Here is a 17,066-nt window from a genome sequence, read left to right on the forward strand (position 1 = left end):
CAACTTATTTAGAATTTAGATTTTATTTCTAAATCTTTTTTGCATACATTAACTCATGTCAGAATAAGAATGTTTTTATGTTCAGTCCCTCCCTATTTCATCTCAGCATACGTATTGAAACGAATTGACTTGATATTGTATCTGGTCACGTTTCCTTGATTGCTTCAAGTCTGCAACTCATTAGTACACAACAAAAATGAAAATGTTTTGCTTCACTACCCCAATATTTAGCTGTTTTTCACTCTTTGACTTTTTTCCTTAATACGGGTCTTTCACTTGTTTGATCTAAATCACACCCCGGTGTTCCTGCTCATCCTGCTAAACTCAAAAGCTGCATTTCACCCAAAACTCAACACTCCTCAGAAATGCAGCTTGAATCTGCCATCACCCTTCCCCTACTTCTTGCTTTTCTCATTCCAGTTCTCTGTGTCCCATATCTGTCTCCTTCATTTGGTCTCAAATACTACTGCTGCTATCATTCAGACCATAACCAGCGGTTCCTTCCTGGTCCACTCTTTCCCCCTTTCCATCTTCTGTTTTCACCTCCTTTTTTCCTTGTTCAACATTCTGTTCACTGCACCTTCACCCTCACCCTTTTTGTCTCTTTCCCTTTCCTCAACCACTAATTTCCACTTGGCTGCTGATGGGTGCTCGCATCTTGTAGCACTGTGGGTCCGGGGTAACTTTTTCACTGGCCTCGCCATCCTCAGTGCTTGCTCTGCGGTCCTTTCTCTGTGAATGTTCTGGTCACAGTCCTTGTGTCTGAAAAGATGACTGGACTTGTGTGTTTGCTTACATCCTCTAGGCAATGCGGGGAAGCAATAGAAAAGCAAACAAAATGTTAGGCTATTTTGCCATAAATCAAAGGATATTACTGTATGTTCAAATGGTAAAATGCACTAGTTTGGCCTCATTTAGAATATTGCGTATGGTTCTACTCACTGTATTACTAAAAATATCTTGCTATTGCTGGAATCAGTCTACAGAGAAGAGCAACCACATGCATTCTGGGAATTAAGGGAATGTCTTACACTGACAGGCTTAGGGTCACTGAACTTTTTTTAGCCTTGAACAGAGAAAGCTAAAAAAGGACCTGAAGTAAATATTCCAAAGAGGAGACACATCTTCACACAAAGAGCTGTGGAACTATGGGCCAAGCTAGTCAGTTATGTGGTTGAAGCCAGTACTTTAGATTCCTTCAAGAAATGGCTGGATGACAACCCTGGGCCAATAAGCTGCTAACTACGAAAAGGGCCAGATGGGCTGAAAGGCTTCTTCTTGTTTGTAATTTTTCCTTATCTTCTTATGATTCCTTGCTGTCACCCTACAGTACATGGTGGAGTATTGGCCTTCTGCTTTCTCTGCTTTCACCAATGGCTCTCCCACCCTGTATCCTGGATTAAAGCTTACAGAAGAAATGTTTTGCTATCTTTTGAATCTTCATAGAATTTTACAATCTGTATTGGAGCTTTTAGTGAGGCTCTAAGTTGAGCAATTAGTCAGGCTTGCATCAACCTTTGAAATTGTCCTTTTGTCATTTGCTCTGCAAATGGTATCCTCATTCATATTCTGTTCAAGCTTTGTAAATTAAGAATTCAATAGTCGTTAAATTACTCCTTTCTGTATATTAACACATAATATTAGCTCCTCTAGTATATGCTAAATTAGCATCTGTCCAAAATAATGAAGTGTAGGTTGCTGGGTGAATCAGCTGGAAACAAAAATCTGGTTGTTCTACAGGAATAAACATTTGCCAGTGACAGAAGTGCAGGTATGTTAGCATGAAAACGTTTTTCAGCACAATAACACACAGTAGGTGGACATACAGAGATCACCTTTTTTAAAAGCACACTTCTGGGTTTAGCAGTTTTGAAAACTCCAATGAATTTAATACAATAACAACAGTAATTGAATAGCATTTTCATACTTGCTATTTGACTTAAATAAGTTGTCTACTTAAATTACTAAACTAACACAACAGAACATACAAAGATGTGTGCAATTAATATGAATAAATTAAATTAATATAAATAAAACTCTGACATTACCAATATTCAAAATCACACTGCATCTCATCTAAATAACTGCTAAATGTCATGATCTAGAGTTTTATTCAAACAAAAGACTTTTATAATTAGATATTTTCTCCCTTGGTGGAATAATTGTTTACAAAATCGGTGCTAGTTAACAAACATTAACCGGTAAATGAATGACTCAATTATTAATAAATAGCAGTACCTAATATCGTGTAGTGAATGATAAAAAGGTTATTTTCTATGATGATATAATAAAACTATTTTATACAATGTTTCTCTAAACAGAAAAACATGTAATCAAAGTTTTATTAATTGTGTATTATGATAGTATTGAAATAAAAGTTAACCTTTGTTCATATCAATGCACATGTGGACACTGAGTGATTGGTATGTGTTGGAACTGGTTGTGGGAGTAACTTGAGGCATTACTTCAGGAACAAAATAGGATTGCCAGAATTTGCCATTTGAAAAATAAAGAGTGATAAATCACGGTAAGCTTCAGCTTTCTGTCATTCTGGGATTTACTCACTGCTATCGCTCAGTAGTGACAAATCCTGCAACCTACCCTTCTCTTTCACCAGGTATTGAATTCCATCTCTTTATGAACTCCACATTCTTTCATAGCTTATTGGGTCTCTTTGTCAAAGCTGGTAGGCAGTACACACTCATCATGCTTCACAGCATGCATAGACAGTCTGTACGTATGGCCCCTATTTTCTTCCTGCATGTTTATCATGAAATTAAAACATTTATCAAACTGAAAGCATAATCTTTTGAATTGAAAAAGACAATTTTATGAACTCATTAAGGAACCTTGATTTTACTTACAAAAAGTCACAGCATGAAAAATATTTCTTTTTTCATCTGTAAAATACAGTTTAGATTTCTGATCTCTTTTTGCAATGTGTGTGCAATGTCTAAATTTGATTCAGCTAAGTAACTATTTGCTTGGGATCTGATTTTGTTCATAAATGGCATCAAGCTAAGCAGAAACTTACTGTAACATTATGAATATATACTGTAAATATAATGCAATTTGAAATAGTAATGGCTTTTTTTACATCTTATAAAGAAAGGAAATTCCACCTATTCATTATAAGAAAGCCACTTATTCTTTCAAAAGCAGATTGTATGCATAAAATGGGACTACTTCCTGGATGGGGAACCAGTGAATCTAAGAACATTCACACAAACACACAGGGACAATTTGGAGATACTAATGCACCTAGGCAAATGCATTGAACCTGCAAACTCCATATAGTGACTCAGTCCAGAAACAAAGCCAGGACTCAACACATCTACAAAGGAAAAGCCACCCAACAAAGGACATTTAATATACTGTACAAAAATAATATACATGAAAGGACAGCACAGTGGCGCAGTGGTTAGCATTCCTTTTTCACTGTGTAGAGGTTTCTACATTGAGTTTGGATGTTCTCCCTGAGTTCACTTGAGTGCTCCCATAGTCCAAGAACATACTGTCAGGTTTATTGGCTTCTGGGAAAACTGTCCTTGCTGTGAGTGTTTGGGCCTTGACACATCCCATCTAGGGTGTATCCTGAAATGTGCCTATTGCTCGCCAGGATAAGCTCCAGCTCTCCCGCGATCCTGTATTGGATAAACTGGTTAAAAAATGGATTGAATATGTAATAAAGCTGTAACAAAACTCAACCTCAGGGGTTTCAATGAGGTTTCTTAATGTGTAAGTCTAAGGTAACAGTTTGTCACCAGGATGACAAGACATCGCTGCCTTTCACTTGAAGGAGAGAACTTTCAATGGGCCCAGTGTGACCTGCGCACAGCCTCCAGGAGACAACAATGAACAAAATTCAGGTCCCTATAAAGGAAAACTTTTAGGTTCCTCACGGTCTCCTGGAGCAGGCTGCATGGTGGAGGATTTCCAGGGGTAGTCTTTATAACACGGTTGTCTCCATCCTGCCCTGGTTTGAAGTACAGTAGGTTGAAGCTCTCTACTTTGGTTTCAAGCTGAGGGGGAGAAAATCTGGTAGACTTGTCCAGTCACAGACTGAAATTTCAGGATACTTCATGTAGGGCACGAAAACACATTCTCAAAAATGGAAATTGGCTTGTTTGATATATAAAGTTCTCTGCAGTGGTAGCTACTGGTCTGGTGTTTTTGTAGAGCAAGTCTTTATGTGGATTTATGGAGAGTTTGCCACAACAGAGGCTCCTTTTCACTGTTCATCTTCACACCATAGCTTAGTGAGCCACCTTAGTTTAGCTCATACCTTTATTGCTGTGGAGGATGGCTTTTTGTTTTAAGTGTAGGAGGATTTAAGGAGCTGGAGACCATGTATGCATCTCTCATTTTTAATTAAAAAAAATTAATACACAGTAAATAGGCTAAAGGTACTGTATATGCATAATCTTCAATAAAACTGTTCCTACCCTCAAAACACTTAACCCTCATTTAGAATACAATTTTATCAACATAATTGTAATTGTTGACTAAACATCAGCAGTTTAATATAAAAATGTAAAATGTGTACTGCCTGCTAATTAAAGAATCCACACATTTACGTATGCATAAGAGAATTCAAAATAGCAATATGAAAACATGTCCAGGCTTCATCACAATGTGTACAAAATAACAAGGCAAGAAGAGTTAATCTCATTGGGGAAAAAAAATAAAACATACAGCATAAATAATGCTGGATGAGTAATCTGCTGCAAATGTCTTTAGTTAGCTCTATAATTAAAGAAGGAAAATAATTATTTGAAGTGAATCATAATGGTATAATAGAGAGACAATCTCTATTATTAAACATTTAGATTCGAGGTGACATTTTTACCCAGTAGAATAAAAGCAGATTACTGCCATCTCCTTCTTCTTTCTGTTTCCTGTCTTTAAGAGATCATTAAAGATGTCAAATCTGCCACTGCAACAGTGTCAATTTTTTCTTTTGTTTTACTGTTTGCCCCAGGGGGCACAGCACAAATGTTAAATCAAGCATAGTTTTATAATTGTTAGGCAACAGTTATGTAGAAACAGAAAAAAAACACTATAATGCTTCAAATAAAACATGATTGTAGATTGTCACTACTTTACAGTGCATTACGCCTGTAACCGTGTTTCCTATCTCAATACCTAAACTAAAGAAATTCCATTTCTCATTGACAAACTTGCTCAAGGGCTGCCAAGTGACCCAAGAATCTGTGTGACCACTCCTCTCTTTCAGAGTACTAGGGTTACAAGGTAACCTAACATTCCTTTTCATTGCAAAAATAGTGGCCATCTAATGGGACAATTATACTTAAGTAATGTCTCCAAGACAATGGTGGCCACAGAGGGAGTCCAGGGACCAGTCAGATTCAGACAGCTGCCATTTAGTAAGAGTAGAGGTGACCTACAATGGACGGAGACAAAAGAGACCGATGTTCCCATTCAGGGGCTGATGCCACAGGTGCTACATGGCAGGATGGGGTGACAAAATGTGCACTGAAGCCTGAGACAAAAGATCAGCTCAAAGCATAATGTGCCAAGGCGCTGTTCAGAAGCTGTCAGGGTTATGTGGCTAACAGAGAGCCACAAGCAGCACCACTCCTCTTGAAGAAGGTTTTTCTTCAAGAATATAGGAAGAGGGGTTACTGAAGGAGTATTACCAGCTGTACTGCCAATTGTGTGCCAGAGAATCAATACCCAGTATACTGTCTCTATCCTTGATCAAAGCAAGAGTGGGCAGTGAGTGTATTTTCACAATCCTAAGACATGTACCGTACATCAAATGTGCAAATGTTCATGGAGCAAGAGACCGACTGAAGGGGAAAATGCAAAATTCATACCGTATGTGCTGTCCTAGAAAATCAGTCAAATGCACTTCTTGTGATTTGGGCAGCTAGGAATCCTGGACTCCACTCGGGTAAACCTGAACTGGAGAGCATGCTTGTACACTATTCTGAGAAATCTGTCGAGGCATCTCGGGTCTGTGACTGGAACAGCAGTCCTCTTTGGCCATGTGAGAGTATCCTGAATATAAGTCCTGCAGCAGATGAGGGGACAAAAAGACATTTGTTGGCAAGAAGCACTTCTTTATCTCCAGAGGGAGAATGGAAGTGAGAAACCACCATGACCACAACTCCAGTAAGGGGAGGGAATTCCAGGGCTGAGGTGGACTGGATGCCCTGATGACATCACATTAGAAAGTCGTAATATACCACCTTCAACAGCTCCTTTGAGATCACTCAGCATGGTCTCAGTTGAACTAGTCCCCCCTCTGTCTGATGTTCTGTGTTCCTCAAAACAGGAAACTACGTGCTTGCCATCAAGGAAGAGAAAGTAGGAATAGAAAGCCTCTCTTTTTAGTAAACAAGGGAAACAAAAATTAAATGAAAAACATGGAATTGAGCGAATTAAGAGAGAAGGAGCAAGACTAATTTCAGTATCCCATTTTTTAAAAACAATATATCAGAGCAAATAAGGAGTAGGAGAAGAAGATGAATAACAGACAAAAGCTGATTGACCAAGCCCTTGGTGCTATACTGTATTACAAAAAGTACATATGAAAATTAATTATTCTAGTGGGAGGGGGGGAGGTGTCTTCTTGAAGAGAGACAGAATGGAAGGGACAGAATTCAGTCTCCAGAAGAAGATATGTCCCCAGATCCTCACTGACTTTTACAGATGCACTACAGAAAGCACACTGACAGGCTGCATCACAGTGTAGTATGGCAACTGCAGTACTGCTGACCGCAAAGCCCTACAGCGGGTGATGAAAACTGCCCAGTCCATCACTGGGGTTGCCCTCTCATCTATACAGGACATTTATGATGTCATGCCCGACATCCCTCCCTAGAGGGAGCTCCACTGCTCCACTGCTCCCATTATTGTTCCTGTGATTAAGCTCTCCAGGTGTACCTGGACCAGCTATTTAAAGACCAGCTCCTCCAGTCCTCGGGGCTCATCATTAGGGTAAGATGCCGCGAGGCCCGTCTAGCACCAGGAAACCCTACGTCCGTCTCCTGAGGGCATAGGCTTCATCCCCAATACCTCCCGCTTCCTGAGCCCAGGGTCTGGAGGATCTCGCCCCGTCACCCTTGGACCTCCATGTTTTGTTTGTCCGTGTGCTCCCCCCTCCCGGGGATTTTAACTTTGTCGCGTCCCAGGATGGATTTCTTGTTGATGGACTCTCGGACTGTGCTTTGACCTGCCCTTGGACCCGTTTGGATTTGGATGCCGTTTTGTCTTCCCCGTAGACTGTCTCACGGATTGTCACTATTATTTTGTGCACTATTAAACCCCTGTGTGTTCCCCATTCGGGTCCGGACTACCAGACTCAGGAACAGTTTTTACCCCCGCACTATCAAACTATTAAACTCCCAGCCTCTCTCACTCTCACCTCACCTCTCACCTATGATCTGAACCTCACAGTGCCTTCTTCCTTTCTTTCTTACCAAAAACCCAAACACACATTGAAAATCTACCTCTACCATACATGTCAAAAGCTCACTCCCCATAATTTTCTATCCCTTTATTTCATTCTGTTGATGCATGTTTTTGCACATAACCTGTTACCTTTTTGTTGTTTTGCACATTGCCTGTTGTTGTTTTTGCACATTACAGTACGTGTTGTTGTTTTTTGCACATTGCCTGTTGTCTCTTTCTTTTGTTGTACAATTGTATTGTTGTTGTTTTTTCCTTTGTACTACTTATGTCCGAGAGCTAGCTAAATAGCTTTTCGTTATACCATATACCTGTATATGAGTATAATGACAATAAACTTGAACTTGAACATATCTCAAGCATTTAAATGTATGAGAAAATGAAAGAAAAAGATGTAGCCATGGGGACATTACATTTCCATGTTCTAATGCTCATTTCTCTGTGCCTGGTGAACTGTGATACCTCATTAGTTGCTTTAAAGTGAAACGGACCTGGATGCTGTGAAAACAAAACAGAAGTAAAAAGTAGTTACAAGTGAATAATATATAGAGGATATATCTAGAATATATAGCCACAACTTAATTAATTGTGGCTAATGAATTAGCCATATTATCCAACAGCAGCATAATTAGTGGCATGCAACATAGCATGGGAAGAAAGCACATTGAATGGGCAGCATGCTGGAGTAATTTACACCCTGTAATGTTTTTCTACTCAGTTCTAATTAGTTCAATTCAAGATTGTTATACTACTAATGTTGCTTTGAAAGGTACAAACTATAAAAAACGTTAAAAGTACAGGATATTCCTAACTAATAATATAATTTGTCTTTTAACATAAGCCAATCCTTATATCTTAATTTAAAAGGATAATATAGAAACTGCAAAGAAACACATATCATTTTTTTCCACTATAATACTTTTTTTTGCAGGTATGACTCATTCACTTAATGAAAGCCAGAGAGAATTTTCACGTCAGGTAGTTGATAATAACAAAAACAGTTTTTAAAATCATTTCTAAGCATTTTTCCTTCATTTTTAAAATTAGATTCACCATGTATCTTATTCATTTTATACAGCTTTCCCCTGAATACAAAACCATTATTGAATGACTACAACCCCAAGCAAACAACAGAAGTGACACTGGAGTGGCCTGAGAACAAGACAGTGAATGTGTTTGAAATGCCCAGCCAAAGCCCAGACTTGAATTCCATTGAGTTTGTGGAAGACTGTGGTTTATTGACATTCCCCATCCAACCTGACAGAGCTTAAGCAAACCTTCAAGGAAGATAGAGTGAATATCACCTAATCCAGATGTGCTGTACAATGTTGATATACTGTACCTACCCAAGAAGACAGCTCACAGCTGCAACTGTTGCAAAAGGTGCTTCTACAGAGTACTTACTCAATGAGTGAAGTGACCAAGATATTTCTATTTGTCATTTATCATAGCTTTTGTGTTACAAAACAAACATGTTTTGGCCTCATTAAATTGTGTGCTGCATGAATAAAGGGGACAAAATTAATTTCAATAGAAACACAATTATTTGCTATTTTTAGGAGGGTGAATACTTTCTGGATGTACTATATGCAATGTAACAGTTTGCACAGACTTTCACAGTCTCAGCAAGACATGGTTAATACAACAAGCAAACAGCACATTTTATTCTTGTAATTACAACTGTCCTTAAAGAGCCAGAAAACAGAAACTCAGACAATAATAAGAGAAGGGAAGATGCTCAGTAGGATTTTGGTCTTGAATGTGTAATGTGGACAGCTCTCCAATACTTGCAATGTTTCACAAAATAACTAAATGTCTTACAGTTTAAGATGGGAATTTTTCGCAAGGACTGAAGTCCTTCCATACATTACCCACTACTAGGTCAGCATGGGGGTACCTGCATTACAGTACTTATTTTTGATAATTATATTTTACCCCATTATTGTATGATTCTGTTATTAAGATTGAGTCATAAAAGCTTATGCATTGTTTCACTGATGCATACAAAGTCAGGTTCTGCATTTTAGTGAAATTACTCTGTGCACTTGCATGTTGATTCACTATGCTTCTCATATTGCTTAGAATAGCTACTGTACCACACAGCTTTGCTAACTACTGAAGGAGAGCTCCTAGCACACTCTACAATCTATATTATATTTGACCTTTTCTTCTGATCTGTAGCCTATAAACATCAGTCCCTGCCATTGGACTGCTTTTCAACCATCAGTACAACTAGACTGCACTCCCTGATGTTTAAACTGTTCCACATGGTTCATTTGAGCTAAAGGCAGGAGAAGGATTATTACTATAATATTCCAAATACTTAATTCAAAGCATAACAATGGGTTTGCAACTATAAAATGTATCTTTATATAAGTACCTTGAAATATCAGAATACCCTCTGTGATTACAGTGGACAAGAAAAAAATGCTGTCACCCATAATATATTTTGTGAATCAGAGAGGTATTGTATTTGTAATGATTACAAGAACGCCTCAACAAGTATGTGTATGCAAATTGCTCTGTCAATAAAAAAGTTCCTTAAGATGCAAAACTTAAATGTATTATTAAGACACTATTGAATGAATATGAATAATTCTATACACTTACATATTATTTCACACGTTCTGTATTGTACTGCCTGTTCACTGTTGTCATAATTCTGCATTGGTTAGGAAATTCTGTTTCAGATGGAAGTTACGTCATGAAATTGGAGGTCTGTCGTAGTACCATCAAGGCACATCCTTGCTATAATTTATGAGATCTTCATCAATCTTAATTTATTTTGGAACACTAAAGCATATCTAACATTATAATATGAAGTATTAAGAAATCTTTAAATAGGAGTTTATATTAATTGATATTTGATTACTATCTTGGGTCTGTGTAATTTACAGTATATCCTATGTCCAACTAGACTTTTTGAGTCTAGGCATTACGTTCTGATTACATTTGCCACAACTCCCTCCAGACACAGAAATTAAAACTCACTATGGCATGATGATAGAAGGGCATTGCATCTCACCAAGCAGGCCTTTGACAGCAGTGTATGATGTGGCAACCATTGGGATATGATACAAAACAGGAGCAGTAAAGAAATGCATTGTACTCAATAGTCTTAAAACTTTCTAAAACTTTCAGAACTGATTGAAATAGCAGACGTCAGAGATCTACCAATAACTAGTCAGTTAATAGTAAAGCTATTTTTGTCACTTATTAGATTTCACACCAGGCTATTTCCATTAAAGAACATTGACATAAGGACAGGAATGTTCTTAATGCATTTGAGATGTAATTTAGCTTAATTATATAGTGAAAAGGCCAAGACCTGCAGAGTGTTTCACTTCACATTGGCACGGCACGGTGTTCAGGGTGAGTCATTCTTTGAAATGAATATATTATATGATAGACATATAGATTTTGAAAGATCTAGAAATTAAAAGCTCTATGGGGCTTATTCATTTATAAGTGCTAAAATTATTACCTTCTTCACATCACATGTAAATGGTTTACATAAGTAACTCAAGTTAAATACTTCATTTCCATTCACCATACTACATACAGTAAAAAAGGGAATAGTCACACAAAGAGAACAGAGAGATACAGTTGGCTAATATTGAAGACATCAATGCATAATTAACTCCTTTGTGACAGCTTTATAGAAATGTTGCTGAGATGGAACTCTTGATATACTGTACAGTACATGATAAGATGGCTATATGTTAAACCAAGCCAGCATAAATTGAGCCTATTCTGACTCCTCCAATAATAAAGCATCTTAATCATCACCTTTCACTATGTAGCTCCAGGAGGGAGACATGCCTGAGTTAGACCCTGCCTGTCATAAATCCACTGAGATGACCAGTGTGATCCACCCATGAGGATTGTACCACATGGGGGACGGACACACCACTTGGTGATGTCAATACTAATCATCCCTCACAACGGCACAAGTTAAAACGTTGCTGCACAGTTTGCAATGCTCTTTGAGACCCTGGCAACTTGACAGAGAACTAATCACATGACTGTAAGCATTGCTCTCTAAACTGAAATGACAAGCATAGCCAAAAGCAAAAGCTGGACCCAGAGACTGCATGAAAACCAGTATTAATGAATGTTGATTTTATGAGATTCATTATTACAAAGTTAACTATACTAACCAGAGTCTTACAATAAAATTAGTTTTCCTTGTATTTTTACCAGTATCTCTTATAATTTGTGTGAATCATGGCAGGCATATTCAAACATACTGTTATTTTAGTATATTTGACAAGTTTTATTATTGTGTTAATAAAATTGTTTTTTGAATCTGTATGTGTACATAACTGTTTGTTCTGATTTATTCTTAATAGCCAACTTTTAATTGTTTTAAATTCAGCTAAACCACTAAATATTTTGAGCCCAAGGACATGCATTAATATTTTATTGTTCTATTAGCACAGATAAGTTGGTCAAATATTTACCTACAGTAAATACAATCATACAAATATCTGGAAATGTCAATGATGTTTGTAGGTTGAGTAATAAACATCATTCCTGCTTATTAATGGGGCTGCAAATTCCATACATCTGCTTTTTGTTTCTCTTCTCTTAAATGATGGTTCCACAGACTTCTTTTTTTCTTCTTTAGTTATGTGCTTGGCTCTTTCAGTTTCTTTCAGGACTCCTTTAAAAAGTTTGCATTGAAGATCTCTCAGGTCTTCAAAGTATTTAACTCCATTCACACCTAAAATATAAGTAAATAATATGTAATAATATTCTAAACATAAAAAAATAGTTTATGTCATATGGTAGTGACAGACATTCTGCATTTAACCTTCACTATAAATATTTATATTAAATGACTTCATACAGAATATAGATTAACAAAACATAACCAATATAGATAACATTGACTTTCTAGGATCACTTCCTGCTTGTTTACATGCAAAATACTCTTCCATGTACAGTAGTTCTCACATTGAACTTAACAGTAAGAAAAAGTACTTGAGGAAACAAAAGATGCTGTTCATAAATCAAAGATCATTAATATAACTTGTCCATCAGTCTCTTGAAACAGGGGTAGTACCCATGGATTGAAAAACTGTAATGATTGACTTGAACATTTTTAATGTAGTGAACATTCATAAGAAGTGTTACAGAAATAAAAGCAGTTCTTCTCCAATATGTCAGACTTCAATTTCATTTATGGAAAAACAATACAAGATCACCTATATGGAAAGACGATCATACAATTTCACTACTCTAATTAAACTACACAATGCCACTCTATTGTAATGAGTGGTGAATGGTATGAATAACTGAATGGAGTGGGTTAAAATTGTAATAAGAAAATCCAGATTTGGAAAGGAATATCATGTTAATTGTTCATGTTCATTACTAAAATCCCTGATTAAGCCAGTTTAATACAACTACTACTGTTACTGCTTCATCACTGATGCATAATAAAATAACAAAGGTAGCAAATGAGTCTTTAAGTAAATCTATAATTTCATTAAACTTTTTATTGGAGGATACCACAGTTTGAGTCTCAAACACATGACTGGATAAGATGAAAATTTATCTTTGCACATTTCTTTCCAGCTTTAGTGAATTCCCTTTAATTTTCCAATTATGACCCTGTGTTGCTCATATACTGTATATACTCCCTATGATTTGAAATACATGAGCAAAATATCCACTTTTCTCAATCTGAGTCTATTTATTCTTGGCAGAAACCTAAAATTTAATTAATTTAACCTGTCCATAAATGAGAATCAGTTGAGATTAAGGAATCATTCATTTTCCCCTTCTTGAAATGCTTTCTAAGGTGTATTATCCTTTTTGATGTATGTTGACTGACTTATGACTTACAGTATATATGACTTATACTGTAATGACTTATTACAGTATATTAAATGAGGTTTCACTGTGCTTTTCTCCAATTTAAATTTCACACGCTTTGCCATATTGCTACAAGCAATCAGTTTGATTTTTGATTACCAATACTGTCTTGATGAGGAGATGAACACATACAGTAGATCTCTTGTAGATCTCGTGTGAAGTTTCCTTCAATACATGCAGTGTATGTTTCTCTTTCTTGTGTAGTTCGCTTTGCACTCATCAACATTAAATTTAATTTGCAAAATGCCTGCCAAATCCACAATTTTGTCTCATTTAATTTTTCATGTTGCTGTTTCTTTTTGTGCAACTTCTTATTTTCTATAAGCAGCAAATTTCATTTCTAACTCTAATTCAAATATAAAAATCTAATTTGAGGATATGGACAAGAAAGAACAACTGGCCAAAAACAGATCCCTGTTATGCACTGCTGCTGATATCTGCACATTTAAAATGTGTGCCCCTTAAGATGACACACTATATTTAGATCATTAACCACATTGTCAATCCATGTACATACAAACATTCTATTTTGACAAAAACAATTTATAAGGAGGGACTTATATAAAAAAAGCTTTTGGAGGGATCTGTATAGGCATACTGTATATACCATCCCAGAATGCTATAGTGTTATCAACCTTCCTAGTTGTTTGCTCATAGAATTGTAGTTAGTTAAACAAGATCTGTCATCTGTAAATCCTTCTCAGATCGCTCTTAAAATGACATGTTTTGTAAGTATTCACCTACTCTAGTTTTAATTATTATTCCTATATCAATTTAACTTTAATGCTTCTGTAAGCATGGAAAGTGTTCAGACCATGACTGTCGTAGATAAAGCCTTTGCATGTGTGTTTTTTTCTCAAACCCATTTCATATTTCCTCCACATACCGTGGAATGGGTATTACTCTTTCATGAAATGCTTAGCTTTTACACGTTCCCTGCTCAGGTAAATTCTAGCCTAAAATAAAAAAAAGATGTTGTAACCCATTTAAAACAAAGTATACAGTAAATGAACCTGAATCCACATGAACAGGAGGCAGGATATGGGACTGAAGCATTTCCGATCTCAGCTTTCTGCTCCTTGGTTCATGAGAAAGCATCTGACATGATACGTCTCTCATGTGAAACATGTCTTGAGCTGAAGACAAAGATTCTGACTGAATCAGATTTTTCCCAATAGCAATATGTGTGAGAAATAATGTACTCATATCTCCTCCATTTAAAAGGCCAAAGTCCTTATGCATAATGGGAAAAGCCTTTTTGTCCTTCCTCACTTCTTTGAAGATGGTAATTGGTAAAGTATAGTTTTCCTTTTGAAACTGTTTACTGGGAAGAAGTCTGCTTCTGAATTCTGACAGATTGAGAATTTTCTCAGGTAATGCATATTTATCTCGATACTCGCTCCTTGTTTCTTCACACACAGTGTCCTTGGTAGAGAGGTGTACGTCCAGTCTCTGATGTGCCCTTGTCAGGTTTATGCTGTTTAATAAGTCTAAAACCTGTAAGGATATGATCATAATGAACAAAGAAACACAACAGGATTAAAAGCTTTGTACTATTTGTACATATCAATATATGAAACATAAGCAGTATGATTCGAGAAAGTACAATTGCATAGTAATCTGCTACCATAACTATTATTGAACCTTTGCTGGCTTTGCAGTAAAGCCAACAGTATTTGGAAACAAAGTATTTTGGAAACTGCCTGTATTCAGATTTTCTCATTTTAATTTGATGTGAGCTGAAATCCATTTTCTTTTTATATAACTGAATTAAAATCATGGCAATAATGGTCAGCATGCAACAATGTATATACTTTTGCTGATCTGCAATTTAAATTGAACTTAATTGTGTAGAGTAGATTTAGATACACTAGAAGATCTCTAAAGTATACTTCTTATAAATTAAATTTCCTGATCAGTGTGTGCAAAAAGAACAGATATTTTGGTTTAATAATATACACATCAGTTAAGAAATCTCATTCTCTCAATGTGTGAACTAACTTTTCAGTATATGAGAATGCTTACCTTGAAACAATATGCGTAAGTTTCTTTATTTCCATTTCCATCTCTCCCTTGTTGATAGGTTTCCATGGCCAATTCAGATAATTTGCATTTGCATACTAATGATAACAAAAAAGAAGCATGTGCGTGTGAATACAGTATATTTATTAGAACAAATGAGCATGAATGACGTGGAACTCCAGCTACAGGATCTCAGAGAGGACCGAAACATTCTTTTAAATGTCATTCACATTCACCCATAGCACTAAAAGCATTACAAGAGCACAAAGACTTGAACATATTCAAGGGGCACTGCTGAACATGCTGTGTAAACAGGTGTCATGCAATTGAGCTTATAATGTAAGTAAATAATAAGCAAGGGATCAAGGGAACACTCAAATTATTGTGTGGACATCACTGACACCTTATGGCATGAACGCATTAAAACCTTGATAGACCTAAAATGATTTGCAGTACCTCATTAATCAAATATATAGAAAACTTAAAACAAGATATTTGTTTATTAGTGGTTATTAATTTTATGGATTGTATAAATCCTGGAAAAGGAGAATGTACTATACCATTATTGTCTTATATCAATGTCTGTCCTGCTTTGAATAAACAATAATCTCTAAGAATAACATTGACAATGTACTGTGTGGAATCTACCAAGCAGTAAAAAAAATTCAACTATACAAAGAGAACACATCAATACATGACGTGTTAAGAACATGAGGCTAAATAGCTCTTCTTTGACCGGTTATAGTAGAGGGTATATAAAGCCCTTGTTTGTTCAATTTATCTGGCTATTGATCAATTTAGCCATTTGTTCAAATTTTCTGATTGTAGAAAAATAAGACGTTGCACAAAAAGAAACAACAACAAGAAAAATTAAATGAGACAAAACTGTGGGATTGGCAGGCATTTTGCAACTTAAACTTAATGTCAATGAGTGCAAAGTGAACCACACAAGGAGAAAAATAACACTGCACTTAAGGCAAGTTTCTTTCTGTAGAGCTGAAAGTATTCTGTTTTTTGTTCAGATAATTTTGAAATGACTTATTTTAAGAATCGCATCACTTAAATTAGTAGGTTACCTACAAAACCTGCTGGAGTGGATCTCTGCAGTTCAGATGCCCTTATGTTAGACCAGGTTTGACCCAATCATTTCCTCTTAGGTCACCTGTTGCCTGTCACTATTGTTTGTTTCTTCCATTTTAGCACAGCTGTACAAGGTCTGTGTTTTAATAACAAATATCACACCCCTTTAAACAGTATATTCCAACACTACAATAGACCTGGTGTTTATCCTGAAGCAAAACAAGATTTCAACCAAATATAAACTTAAGATATTTAATAATTAAATTACCAAAGCTTCTAGAAGACCTATACACAATTTATCCAGCACTTTATCCATTAAGCAGTTGGATATAGCATATGCATGAGGTGAATCATTCATTAGATAAAATAGGCTAAACCAGGGCTTCAGGAGTAAAAATAAATCAATAATAATTACAGAAATACTTAATAATAAAAATAATAATTAAAATGAACAGGTGCTGTACAGTGCTGAAACATATTGCCCTAGGTCAGATATTTCTGTACAAGCTGATGTTTATGTTCTGTATTTGTATTTTCTTGGAATGTGAATTCATTTTCTTATTTATTGATTTGGAAGAAGAAGCAGTAATTTATTACAACTTATTGTAATATCTTTCAAAGGTATTTAATAGACTATTAAATGC

At 36.1% G+C, this 17,066-nt stretch overlaps 1 long non-coding RNA gene across 2 annotated transcripts; it reads right to left on the bottom strand.

Moving 5' to 3' along the window:
* Positions 1-11,843: 11,843 nt before the first annotated feature.
* On the bottom strand, positions 11,844-15,433 carry LOC148673580 (uncharacterized). 2 transcript variants are annotated; one of them, XR_015936214.1, is made up of 4 exons: positions 15,346-15,433; positions 14,334-14,817; positions 13,420-13,485; positions 11,844-12,163 (listed from the first exon to the last, which is right to left on the bottom strand). It is a non-coding gene; the product is annotated as an uncharacterized LOC148673580 (long non-coding RNA). The 2 variants fall into 2 exon arrangements; XR_015936215.1 differs by lacking the exon at positions 13,420-13,485.
* Positions 15,434-17,066: the final 1,633 nt, after the last annotated feature.

This window comes from Lepisosteus platostomus, chromosome 4, assembly GCF_059453375.1.
Source record: "Lepisosteus platostomus isolate fLepPlt1 chromosome 4, fLepPlt1.hap1, whole genome shotgun sequence".
Taxonomy (NCBI): domain Eukaryota; kingdom Metazoa; phylum Chordata; class Actinopteri; order Semionotiformes; family Lepisosteidae; genus Lepisosteus; species Lepisosteus platostomus.